The sequence below is a fragment of the Phalacrocorax aristotelis genome, chromosome 7 (genome assembly GCF_949628215.1).
Source record: "Phalacrocorax aristotelis chromosome 7, bGulAri2.1, whole genome shotgun sequence".
Taxonomy (NCBI): Eukaryota; Metazoa; Chordata; class Aves; order Suliformes; family Phalacrocoracidae; genus Phalacrocorax; species Phalacrocorax aristotelis.
The window spans coordinates 45,451,490-45,465,198 of NC_134282.1; the positions used below are offsets into that span (position 1 = coordinate 45,451,490).

Sequence of the window (13,709 nt, forward strand, 5' to 3'; positions counted from 1 at the left end):
GATCGTCATCCAAATCTAGGAGAAAAATCTTGGACAGCATTAAGAGCTAAACATCAGCCAGTATGTTAAAAGTAGGCTGAAGAGCTGGTCAACACCCACATTTTTTCCAGTTTTGAACATGGTTCAGTGGCAGCTTGGAGAGCCCTCATGTCACAGGAAGACATGGGAGAAGAAGGAAAAGTCTGTTGAGATTTTCACTTCATTGTCTGAAAAACTGTGCTTACTCTTATTCTTTCCTTGTGTAGATTTCATCCTTCTTCCAAATGTTTCTGTTGCCGCCTCCTTAAGATTCTCAGATTTTATTATTTCCTTATTATTTAAAAAAAAGAATTTCAAATAAAAAAGTAAAGATCTTCTAGTCTTGCATGACTTTAAAGCTATTGGTGAGCTTTAACTCACCTTTGTTAGCTGTAAAATAGCAATAGCATGTATACCTAGCCACTGCTCAGGTGAGTGATTCATATTTTCAAATTCCATTCAACATATAAAGTATGAGGTATTATAACTTATCTGTTATTGCTTGTCTATTATTATCCTAGCAAGATTCCACTCTAGGCATTCATTTTAATTGCTCAATATATTTATTCTTCAGAAATCCTCTCTCCCCTGTAGTTTGGAAATGTGGATGGATCTCAGTGACGTACAACCAAAATCCGACTTGGGATATACTGATATGGATGGAAAATATATTGATATTTTCCTTTAATGCTACACTTACATTACAGGTGAAGTCAAGAGAAAAGTTATATCACTTATGCAGAAGACCCTTCAAGAAAAGTCTTCCCTGACACTGCTATAAATGCCCACAGCTTCATTCTGATCACATTCAGGTAACTTAACACTTCTGTAGCCGGTACTTTTTGGTTTGTGATTGTGTTATAGTTGTGCAACAGAATTGAAAAGAAATAAGGAATGCATTTGGGATGAATTTCATGTCATTAAGTTGAAGTGTAGCATTTCCTTAAAAAAGTTAACATGGCAAGAGATTGAAAATTTGTGTTAATTAATAGCTACAAATTACTGTAATCAAGATAGAAATTACTGTAATCATGTCCGCTTAAATCCTTCAGTGATTATAATGCCATCGTTTCAGTGTCATGTTTCTAACAAGATATTAATTCCTTGTTGCGAGTAGTTTTGGAATTGGTATAACTGTGTATCTTAAAGCCCGTTGCTCTTGGTGGAGACAAATATCACTTTCAGTAGCAAAAAAAAAAAAAAAAAAATGCATAAAGGCAAAAGAAGCTACTGCAGGTGCACGTGGAAATCAGGTAACTGTGAGTCCATACTGACCTAACTGCCAGTGTGCCATGCTAATGCTACCTGTTTTTTGAAAACGGTTGTGGTGGTTGCACAAGGAAACTAGAATCCAAGGAGGCATCCAATGCTAACATCGACTTCTCCCAGCTTAAATGAAAAGGGGTGAGGGGAAGTGAAAAAAATTTTGGAAGAGATCTGGTGTGTATAATACATGGAGAGCCCTGAGGCAGTGTGATTTACAAGGGTTTTAAATCACCATTTTCTCCACTGCTGTATGAGAGTCCTGGAATTTACCAGGACACTGCACACACGTAACAGAGGTTCTCTGGAGAGAAACCTACACCCACACTACCGTGGACATTTAGAGTGACTTGAGAAAATTGTTATGACAGTGAAAGGCACTGCTATTTTCTACAAATTTAAGGGTGAACTGCTGTACTATTTAGCTCCTGCTTCCATCAAAATTAGTGTGGACTTTTATAAGCCAAAACAAGGGAGAGAAGTCCCGTTTATAACATTTTTAAGTGTCACTTTTCTCTGTGTGGGTAAGGGAGAAGGAACTCTATTGCACTGGAAGCTTCTGCATTGTAGTCAAAGGACAGCGTTCACAAGTTACAGATGTTTACTGTGTAAAGGATGTTTTTCCTCTCTCTTTTGGGGCAATTTCTTTTAAAAAATGTCGGGTTGTTTGGGTTTTTTTTTAAAAAAAAGGCACTTCTTAAGTCTAAACTGATTTCCAAACTTCTGATTTGCTTAGTCAACTCCTTGTTTGATAGCATCTTTGACCAGCTATAATTTAAATAATTGTACTTTTGACGAATGTATTGTCCAATGAAATATTTTTCTTATTTCCTTTTAATGACTGGCCCTGTTCATTGAGAAGAAATATGTAAATAACGTTATTACCAGGGAAGAGAGTTAATAGTCTTTAATGGTTTAAATTCTGTGAACAATCATGCCCATGAGGAACTCCTTGCATGAATAGTGCTGGTAAACTCAACGGGACTCTTCATGGAGTAAAATTACTCATACAAGTTAAGTGTTTGGGATCAAAATGTCAGTGTTCCTCTCCCACATTACTCCTGTTCCTCCATGGAAGAAAGCCAGCACATGAACATCAGAAGGCATTTTTAGTCTAATATGTCCCAAATAAGGATTTCATCTACACTAAACAACTGTTTTGAATATTTGCTCTATTAATTATTGAAAATGTTTTGAATTTTTCTATTCATTTCCTAGCTTTTAGTTCTTGATTTAAATCATTTGTAGTGTTCCTTCTTAGTGTGTTCGCTCGGTATTTAATGTTTATAATATCTGTTTATTATAATTTAACAACCTCTACAGTTAGCTGCATTTTACTTAAAGTGAATTTATTACTCTAAAAATGTTCTGGAATGAGTGATTTATCAAAGAAGAGAAAATAGCTCAATCTGGTGTCCTGCTAACAAGGCACTGCATGTTTGTTTAATTGTAGATCCATATTCAAAACATATGCAATAAGGTGAAGTATACTTAGTGAAGAAATACTCTGTGTTAAAAGCTGTAATTTTGTCTGACATGAGGTTACTTCAGAGGTCGTAATTTCCCCTGCAGGTACTGAAGTTATCCAGTTACACTTCTTATTATAATTAGTATATTCTTGGTACAGCTGTTGAATGGATACATGCTTTATTAATTCATAAAACAATTATTTTTCTCAACCAGTTAGTAAAACTAGTCACAATAGACCTGTGAGTTTTTTGAAGCAAGTATGCAAAATTTCCCATAGTGTTTGGGTGGATTTGGTGGTTTGGCTTGGTGTTTTTTTGGTGTATTTTTTTTGTGGGGTTGGTTTTTTTTTGGTCTGCTGTATTATACCTGATCCTAGTGGTAAAATAAAAACTAATTGCGTTTAATTTAGGCTGGTTGTGAGTCAACTCTGTATCTGATCTACAGCTGCTGATAAAGTTAGCTGATTCACACTGTGATTAGGTCTCTGCAGCACCTTCCTCCTACATAAATGGGCAGATGGATTCTTGCTTGTTTTCCTGTGGTCACCCATGCAATCAAGGGACCCATCTAAGTGACAGGTACTTACATTCATTTGGAGTTTTTAATCATGGCTTAACACTCGTCAGCTTCAAAGTATACACTGTTGGGAAATCAGTGTCACATCATGTGATACAGCAGTTGTAAGTCTGCAAAGAAAATGGGTGGTTTGATTTTTTTTTTTCTTCCCTAGCTAAGGTTAACTGTCTGGACAGCTGTGAGTCAAGCCTTCAAGACATGCTGCTTTATCTGATAGGTCTCAGTCTTGATCTGGCACATGAAAGGAAATGTGAGGAAGTTTCATGCAGAGACCATTTTGCAAGTCCAAAGATGAGGGTAAGGTCAAGTTTGCTTACATTTTCACAGTATCTCATTACAAACATAAAACAAAGTGCCAAGCAGACAATATCAGGTTTAGTGTAGGAATAGTTTCACCTTCAGATTTACACTGCTGGAGTATTTTTCATGTTCTGTTTACCAGCATCAAAGAAAAATACCACAGTAAAGAAAAAGCAGTTTGTTTTTTTTTTTAAAGGTGACTCTTCTTTCTAGGGAACAAGCGTATGGTGACTTTATCTAAGTTTTGACGTTTAACTTGCATTTGTGTTGCCGACATCTCAGGGGGCTGCAGGGTAACATTAGCATTTAGTTAAGGAATAGGTTGTCATTATTCATGTTACATTAATTTAGCCCATAATGTTACTGTAACTGCTTTCCTTCTGTAGGAACTGCCACTTCTTCCATGCATTCAGAACTGTGGAGGTTACTGCAGGAATCTTGGGTGGGAAAATACAGCTGCTTCGTTGTTGTTGGGGGGGGGGCGGTTTGTTTGTCTGTTTTGTTTTTGTTGGTGGTTTGGTTTTTCTTTTTTAAACAGTGTTCTTTCTAGTTATTGTGAGCTGTGTGTGAAACTGAAGAATTTTAGTCTGCAGGGTGGAAGGAGCTGTCTCTGCCCCATGAGGCTCACCAAAAACATTTCCTGAGCTATGGATGTGTATTGTCTTATAAAGCCAATCCTACCCCTTCCCTCTGCCTTTTCTCTGGAAAAACTCTGTTCCAGTCTCAGGGCTGGCTGCTCTGTCTGTAAAAATTGTTTTAATTCCACCAAGGTCTTGGTGCAATTTCCAAATTACTCATTTTTCTGAAAATATTTAGATCTTAAATTGCATTGTTATGCAGTAATGCTTTATGGATTTTTGTAATCAGCTTTTCTTAAGGGAGAATTGTTGGTTTGCTGTACATTTTGGTAAAACCACAATCTAAAATTTTGTTAGGTGTTGTAACACGCAGTAAAATCTGTGGTTAAAGGAAGAATAATATTGAGCAAGACTGTGCACTCTTCAGTTCAGTCATGTAGAATGCTATCTTGTGTATGCTGTGCATGAGAAAGAGGTCTGCATGCTCGTGACTTTTGCAGTGTAAATGTTATATTTCTCAACATCCACTATAGAGAAGCAGAAGGTGGGAGGGTTTGTTTGGTTTTTCCTTTTCCTTTTTTTTTTTTTCTTTTTCTCCAAAAATACAAATCCAGAAGAGATAAGAACAGAGGCTGTCAATGGTTACACTTGAGCAACTCCCATTGGGTCACTGGGTATCAGCGTTTTTGTGCTTTGCATGTTCAGCTATGCTTGTGCACGTGGTCGTGGTAGATGCTTAATGTGATACACACCCAGGGAAAGCACATTTTTTCCATAAGCATTTTCACGTTTCAGGCGTTTATGTACAGCTCCATTAAATGTTGGAATGTACATGATGCAGCGGTACGGTGAAAAATCTTTTTGGAAGTCTTCACATGTCTTCGCCTGAGACTTCAGAAAGTAATGCTGTCATCCCACAAACTAAAAATCTATGCAATGTAATAAGTCAGCCTTCTTTCATGAAGATGTGAATTATAAAGACCATAAAAATATAAGATCATAAATTTAGCTGTAGAATATCTTAATAGCTGGTATGCAAATTAGTCTACTACTCTAATCACGTAAATAGCACAGTCAACATATTATGTAAATTGCCACAACAGTGGACACCTTTCTGAATCCTTTTGGGATCTCTGTTCAGAGAGGTAATTACAGTGGTGCAAACTATAATGTAATAGTGAAAGTGAAGTGAATGATGTGTTGCTAAACAAAACTTGAAAAGATGGAGCACTTATCTGTTAGAAATTAGCTATGGTTTTATTTCAATGTAAATTTATAAATTCACCAAGATTTTAGTCTGTTTTGGATTTGGGGGTAGGTGGGTGGTAGTGGTTGTTTTGTCTTCAGAAAAGCATCTTTTATAATAAAAAAGACACAGTCCTGGGCTGCTCTGGTCACTTAGATGGTTATTAGGGAGACCTGTGCACAAGCTGGAACTAAACCAAACCCTCTGCAAATCCCCACCCTGCTCTAAGAGGAGGATAATCCAAAAGGAACATGACATGTCTTTACATCTCCACACAAGGCTCAACGTCACCTGTTAAGGCAATTCCTGCATACTTTTTATCACTTCCTTTCAAAGTCCCTTAATTTATAAATTTGGAGAGTCTCAAAGTATTCCTCAGCTTTTCTGTGCTGTTTTCATCATTTTTTTAATAATACCATGTTTCATAAACCCTGTTTAACTGCACATAGTGCTTTCTTCCAGGGAAAGCTGATCTCTGTATAAATTTATCCTGATCAATCTGTGTCCAATCTGTTACTGGCTTGATCAGATAGAAATGGATGATATCAGTGAAGCTGGCATACTGCTCCTAACCTTTCCTGATGGTATATTCAACACTTGAAAATACCAAAGGTCTAAAATTAAAGGAAGATCTGTAAAATTGCTGTCCCCTTTCCAAGAGAAAGGGGCAATTCCTATAATATATATCTTATATCTCAAAAAGTCTTAGTTTGAAATAACTTTTTGCTGCTCTTTGGTCATTATCCCCATTTAACTTCTAGGCATGCTACATTCCCACAAAATACACCCCCAGCTTTCACCTTTTCCTCATTATTTTGCATTTTTTAATTTATAAAAGTAATGAGTGTTTGTCTTTAAGCAGACTTGTTCTTCCTTTCCAAGGCAGTGTCTTTCATTATTAACTTTCAAAGAGCAAATCAATCCCACTAAGCTGCCACACTTTTTGTCCTAATTATTTTTCCATTTGCTGTGAGTGTTTCTTACTCCACATCTGCATTAATACAACTTTGGTCTTCTTCCTTTTAAAAATAACATTAATACTTACTTATGTCCCTTTACTTTCTAGATTTATTAAGGCATTATTGACTCTCACCTTTGAATGTTTGCCCTCAAAGTTTTTCATGTTTGTGATAAACATGCACTTTTGCTGCTATCATTAGCTGGCATTAGCCATAAATTAAATACTTCAGCTCAAATTCACCTCCTGGTTCTCCTAAGGTACTAGCAAGAATCTTTCTCTTCTAGCTAGCCTTACACTAGGGGAGCTCGGACACCGATTTCAACATTTTAAGAGCTGCCTTGCAATATTGTCTTGTTTGTAGTCAATAATATCTCCTTCTTCAGTATTTTCTTACTCTTTCTTGGCTCATGGAAATACTTTGGATATTTCTGATAGTGTATGCCCCCTACATTGTCTGCACTAAAATATGCAGACATTCCAAGACAATAGTGGCATGATCCTGAATTGTAATTGTAGTAAATTTTTGTGGATGTTACTTCCTTTTTAGTTCTTTGTGGCAGATTGTATCTTTAATCCATGCAGTCAGACTCTCCTCTGTTGTCATGTCTGTGACTGTGCATGAAAAAAATAGCTGCCCAGTAACATAATACATTTCAGTGATGTATACTTGTGACTTTGCTAATTTTGAGGTATGATTACCAACTACAACAAGACTCTGGCAAGTTACAGGTTCTTATTTTGGTCCTTGGATAAAAATGGCATGCCTTCCATAAGCATGTGATGAACTATATGAAAGACAATATTGTTTGTGTTTGTCTGATAATCTGCATTTTTAGCTTATTCAATCAACTGTTTGAGTTTGAAAAGCAAAGGCAAAACCAAAAGGAGATAGTTTTGGAGAGAGCTGATAGCCAGTCTGTGATACTAGTCAAGAAAACTTCAGTGGTGGCATAAATCAATTGTAAGGAGTTAAAAAAAAAATTAACAAGGTCTTCTTTGTTAACAAAGTTTACATTTCAGGCATTCTGTATATTCTGTCATTGATTTGTAATTGATATTATACACACACATTTTCACTAGGTGAACAACATAGGTTGTTTAGGTCTCCTGGCAAAGTCCATTTGTATGGCATGTACAACAACTTTACCTCACCATAATTTAGCCTTTTCATTCCTTTCCTCTCAAGTTCATGTGGATTTCTTGTGTGCTGATATTTGTGCTAATTATGTCTATGTTGTTCTAAGGTTTTAGAAGACTAGTATTACCACCTCCTCACTGGAATAGAGGAGATACCTCTTTGGGTAACAACAGGCTGGGAAGATGGTCTGAAAACTGCAGAATAAGATTTAAAAGTCTCAGTCCAAGGGAGAGGCTTGAGCAGTATCGGGTCATCCTAGAAGATTTTACTTCTGCTGCAAAAAGACATGCTAGACTCAGATACACTGGAAAACTGCATATTAATAAGCTTATATAGGGTCAGTCTATGGGGAGTTGCTGTACTTTATAGGCTGGTATAGTTCTCTCTCTGAACATAGGCTGCCTCAGAAACCCCGAAGGTTTTGTTCCCCCCCCCCTTTTTTCTTTAATTCTACCCAACATATTAATTCCTTTGCTAAAGTTACTCCCTAATTTACACATAAATGCGCCAGTCCCCTTCTGTTCCTGTCTATCTTAGAAACAGCATGAGAAATTCAGTTTCTGCTCATTTACTTTTCAGTAGAACACAATAATAATTATTTTTTAAGTAGAAAATAAATTCATGCTAGGGATCTTGTGTTTTGACAGGCAAGATTTAAAAAGCCAAAGACTGATGGCCTCTTGTACTCAAAATTCCTTGTTATTATAATGCAATTTGAATTACTCTCAGTTGGTTTGAAACATCATTTTCTAGGCACAAGCCCAATTTTTTTCCCCTCTAGCTTACAAAGAAATATACACTAGATAATATAATCATGCATATATTTTTTGCTCACTAAAATGCCTCTTAAATATATAAATTGTATACCTACACACATACTGCAAGCTAACAGTAAGAAATCCTAATACAGTCTGTACTAGATAGTCATGTAGATTATTTAGGTATTTTAGTGCATAGAATGAAATACGTCTTTTACAATTAAATATTGACAAAACTGACAGTACAATGTAGTGATCCAACACTGATTGCAGATAGCTAAAGTCTGTGGTGTGAAGGCTGATACACATAGGTATCTGACCCACTAGTTTTACAAATAGTGTTTCCCAACTTTGACACTGTACCTGACTTTTCCATTTTCATAAGATGTAAATGTATTTTTAAACAGCAATTGCATGTGAGGTGTTTCCTTAAAGGGTTTTCTCTTCTCTTAGAGGGTTTTCCGGTCTCTGGTTTCTCCAAGGCCTGGAAACTTAAAACTAAATTCTTCTGTTAGGCTGGTTTAGGCAAATGTGGAATTTCAGGAGGGACATTCATGTGCTTCATATGCAGTGGTAAGGTATGGACATAATGAGTACAGAGGTGTTCTAGACAGCATGCTTAGCTTATGCCTCTAAGGCAGTTGTAGCCAATGGGTACTTCTTTAGCAGCCTTGCATAGGACTGACTTCGATGTGGGGTAAGGATGAACCTTGGGGCTGGTCTTTGGTGACAACATAAATGAATGTCAGGAAAATTAATTCACTATATTGTCTTCTAGGTCTTTGTTTCACCTCTGGAGGAAGATGGGAATCCATGCAGGAAAAAATCCACCAAGGGTTACTTAACAAAAAGACATCTGACTTGATGTCCCTGAGCCAGAAACTGCTGGAAGAGAAGACACCTGGGAAAGTATCACTTATCCTCCTATTACGGTCTTCTGCATTTATCTTCTATCACACAGGATAACTTGGCTTAACCTAGTACAGCTGTTTTTATGTCTTGCACTCAAATATATATAGGTGTATTGACACATAGTAGATACTTACATGTCCGTTTTAGCGCATGTGGTATAGTTTTTCCTAAATCCCCTGTAGAGCCAATGGGGAGAAAAATATTCCTGCAGAAGGTGTTTCAGAGAAAAAGCCTAGCTTGGGTTCTCTTTCTCCAGGTAATCCTCTATCCACTGATAGCAAAGGGAGATAAAACAGCTGAGCTAGCTAATACAGGCCACATAAGTGCTGAGTGGTTTCTCCTGACCCTGGTTTGTCCATGACCACTGAATATATCCCTTTAATACAGGGCATACACAGTCTGTGGCAAGTCCTGTATAACAAAAATTTGTGTTGTGCTGTATCAAAATACCACATCAGATTTAACGGAGAATAACAGTCATAATGCAATTACTCTATTTCATAGCTATAAGGAGAGCAAGGCACAATGGGGCTTTTCGTTGGGTGTGTGTGGCTTTTTTTCAGTATTAAGCTGCAGTGTAAAATTCACTGTATCTCTCAAGGCCCCAGGGGACATCTCTTGACCCTTCTGACTGCTTCTCAGCATGGTGGGTCGGGCAGCTCAGCATCTCTGTGAATAGCTGTCATTCTGGTGGCATCCCCATTTGCTGTCAGCACAGACAGAAGCGGAGAGCCCAATAGAGAAACAATGTGCAAAGGTTTGCCCATGTAGCGTGGGACAGAGGGGAGGACTGTGGTAGGTGGGGTGAGGCTACTGCAGTTTGAAGGCACTGGTGTAAATATTGGTGACTGAACATGCCCCTTGAGCTGTGCTGGAGCTGCTGTGGCACCTTGTTCCACGAGCTGCCAGCCCTGCCTGTGTTTTCTCATTTTGTATGAAGGTACCAGCAGAATAACAAAAGATTATTTCTAACACACTTCACTGGGTTTTCTCCCTTCTTTGTCTTGCATTATTCTGAACATAGCTGAAACCCTAGTGCCCTCTTCTGATCCTGAAATAGGTGTCAGCTCTCAGCACACCTGTCCCCACTGCGGCTCCAGCTCAGCAGTGGCAGCCAATTGTTTGAAGTTAGGCAAGCATTTGGGGACCCAGGTATTTTAATTTGTAATCAGCTTTAAAGCCTTCAACATTTGCTCTGATCAGAAATGAGAGCTTAGGCAGAAATTAGCCTTTCCTATTTATAAAAACCACTTTTTTCCTCCCCTGGCAGAAGCTGTAGGCTTGATCTGAAGTCCACTGAAGTAAAGGGATAAACCCTTATCAGCTCTGGCCTAGCTGTTAACACAGCAAGTTCTTTGGGCAGTACAGTCACTTAGGCTGAAAGAGGCATACGTTACAAGATCTTGAAGAGGTAAAATATTAATTAAGGATAATCTTGTAGAAAATGTTACTTTTTTTTTTACATATTTAACATGGGTTAGTGATAATGGATAGTGATTTAACATGGTAAGTGATAATTCTAAAATTCCTTACTTTTGGGAGGCTTTTCAATGCTACTAAACCAATACAGATGTATGTAATGCATGTTAGGTATATCTCTTACACTCACATAGCTACAGACTCTATGAATAAGTTCATTCATCATTTATAGGCTGCCACCTCTGGGACGGAAGGCAGCAGCTGTCAAGGAGAACACAGCAGTGCTGCACAGCAGTCTCAAGGCATATTCAGAAACTGCATCCAGTTTGCACTATAGGGTGATGCCATGCAGGGGGAAGTAGAAACCTCTTTTCATAAGAACGTATGTTTGTTTTCTAAAATCATATTTTTTTACTGAGCACCACTTTAAAAAATTTTCTAATAAAATGTTTGCCCTTAAGGCACTTGATATGTCCAAAGTATGTTAAATATTGCTAAACCCTGTAATTCTAAATTTACTGCAAAATAAGGTTATTAATTAATTTTCAGAGTACTGGCTTTTCTAGGCTGTGGCTGTTTACTTATGTTTTATGCAGCTAATATTCTGCAAACTGAGTTGTGCAACTGCAGATAAACATTCTTTACTGACAAAACTATTTGTTGATAATTTTAGACAGGAATTGTTGAAAGACTGATAGGCAAATTAACACTAGAGGCCTCTCTAGCAAGAGGTTTATCAACACATTAAGCAACAAAAGGGATATTTATAGTACTTTCCTGGAATATTCTTTTTCCAGCTCTCTATTGCCATCTTGAGTCTCTTACCTTCCTCAGCAGAAAATCTAAGTTGGGGCTTAACACATACAGAGACAAAGGGAAAATAGATTTCCCATCCTCATGACTAAAGCCCTCTCCAGTCATCAGGTGTAAGTCACCTTGTAAAAGAGAACAACATTATGTAGTTTAATTGAGAACAGAATAGATATTGTGACACAATATACACAGCATGACAAACTGTAGCAAGAGTTGAAGCTGAATGCTGGAGCAGTGTGACGTTAGTGAAAATTTACTGTAAGGGGCAGCAGAATAAGCTTCTTGGAAAGCAACTGAGCTCAGGCCCAATGTGGAGTTCTTGGATACGTGCATCACGCAGATACCACTGGCAGTGGATGTCAGAGGAGCTAATGAGAATTTAGGTATATTTGCAGGGGGATAGGGAAATACTGAAGGCACTATCCTACCTGTTATGTAGATGGTTTGATACCATTCTCTTTGTCCTATAATTGCACTTCATAAATTTTTCATCTTACTCTGAATATCAGTAAGATGGGACAGATCAGTTATTGAGGGTTCCTATGATCCTAACAGTATACTAAAGACAATCTATAGATTTAAAAGTCCCTGGGGATAGACGGCATAAAAAGTAGAAGCCTGAGGCCTTCCAATGAGGGAATTTCTCCAGCACCTCCTGCTTTCTACTTTGTAATGTTCAGAATTCTTTTTATAGGTTTATAACTTTTAGATGCCTTTTTTTCCATATTGTTCCCTATTCTCTCCCATTGCCTTATTTCATACGTGGTGACAGTATTTTCAGACAGTATTCCGAACTCGGTATTTTATGAGTAATCACTGTCCCAGGCAGCAGGAATATGATTGTGAGATTATTGTTACTAATTGAATACTTGGTGGGGGATCTCTTCCCCTCCACTGAGTGCTTGACATATACTAAAAATAAGTTGCTAAATTTTGATTCTAATAAAATCTACTGCCTGTAGCCCATTTATAGAGTCTAAGCATATTTGGGCACAATATTAGCAATCCCACAATCCCAACTGCTTTCCTCTCCCAAAGACAGGATACTGTTTTAAGGTGCCTTTTCCACTCCTTCCTAATAAATCTCATGGTAGTAGCTGGCACTAACATGGTTTAAACTGTGCTAGCATATGGTTACATTAAACCCTGATGAAAACAGCCTGAGATGGATTTTCCACCCCGCTTTCTGCTGTTACTCTACTGTAGCCAGTATTGGTCCTTTCTCTTAGCTCGTTTGCCTGGGAGTTTCTGCAGCGTGTGCCAAGCCGGTGCAACCATTTCTAGGACCTCCTGAATGGTGCAGGGGATATGTTGTGGTGGGGCCATTCATTAATGCCCAAATGCAAGTAAAACTTTGAAGGAGTTAGGGCTTAAGACCATTACTCTACAGAATAACTGGCACAAAGGAAAAAATGTGTATTTTGTGCCTACCACAGCTGAAAAAATAGGTGTCTCCCCAATCTTCTGGAAACCCAAATTTATTATTATTTTTTGTGGTTGTGTACTCATATCAGTACTTGTGTTGCCTTCCTGGGATTTGGGTGGTTCTTCAGATACTGGTTATGTATCAACCTTAGCATTTCTTCAGAAGAATGGCCTAAGTTTTCGGATTTTGCCTTCTGTAACCTGACTGCTGGCAATAGTCTCCCAGAGGGGTACTCAGGTATGTGTTAGACACACCCATCTTAGGCCCTCAGAACTCATAGAGCTGATTATTTTTAATGATGTTCTTGGGAATAATCTTTGGATAGTGTGTATCTGCATTTGATGTCACCACGCTGCTGTACTGCTGCCTTCAGTGCTCCTTTTTATGTATTTCCTGCAAGTGCCACATTAAATGATCATGGGATTCTAGAAAAAACAACAGGAAATTATATAATGGTAGCCACAAGTTCTGTGTATTGACTTCTCCACAGACTTGCTAGTCTCTGAGCCTGAAAATTGTTGGTAAAACAAAGATATTTGGTCTTATTCTCTCTTCTTGAGTCTTGTCTGTGTGCTAGAAGCTCTGACTTTTTACTGCTTTATTATGGAGGAAAAAAAAGGAAAAAGAGAAAAAGGGCTAATTATCAAGATTATTGTGGCTTTGATTATAGGGGTAGTTGTTTAATTTAGTTGCTTTCCATTACTAAGTAACTATTAGCAGGAATTCATATGGACACACTCTGTTACCTGCAAGTAAGTTACAGCATGCATTGAGATGCAGCAGAGATGTCTGTGTAATAGAATCAAAGCTCTGCTACAAAATCTGTAGGAC

At 37.8% G+C, this 13,709-nt stretch overlaps 1 long non-coding RNA gene across 1 annotated transcript; it reads left to right on the top strand.

The window, feature by feature from the left end:
- The first annotated feature begins 741 nt into the window (after nt 1-741).
- LOC142059539 (uncharacterized) lies at nt 742-9,571 on the top strand. Its single transcript, XR_012661400.1, has 4 exons — nt 742-830; nt 3,232-3,329; nt 3,482-3,624; nt 9,087-9,571. It is a non-coding gene; the product is annotated as an uncharacterized LOC142059539 (long non-coding RNA).
- The last annotated feature ends 4,138 nt before the right edge of the window (nt 9,572-13,709 follow it).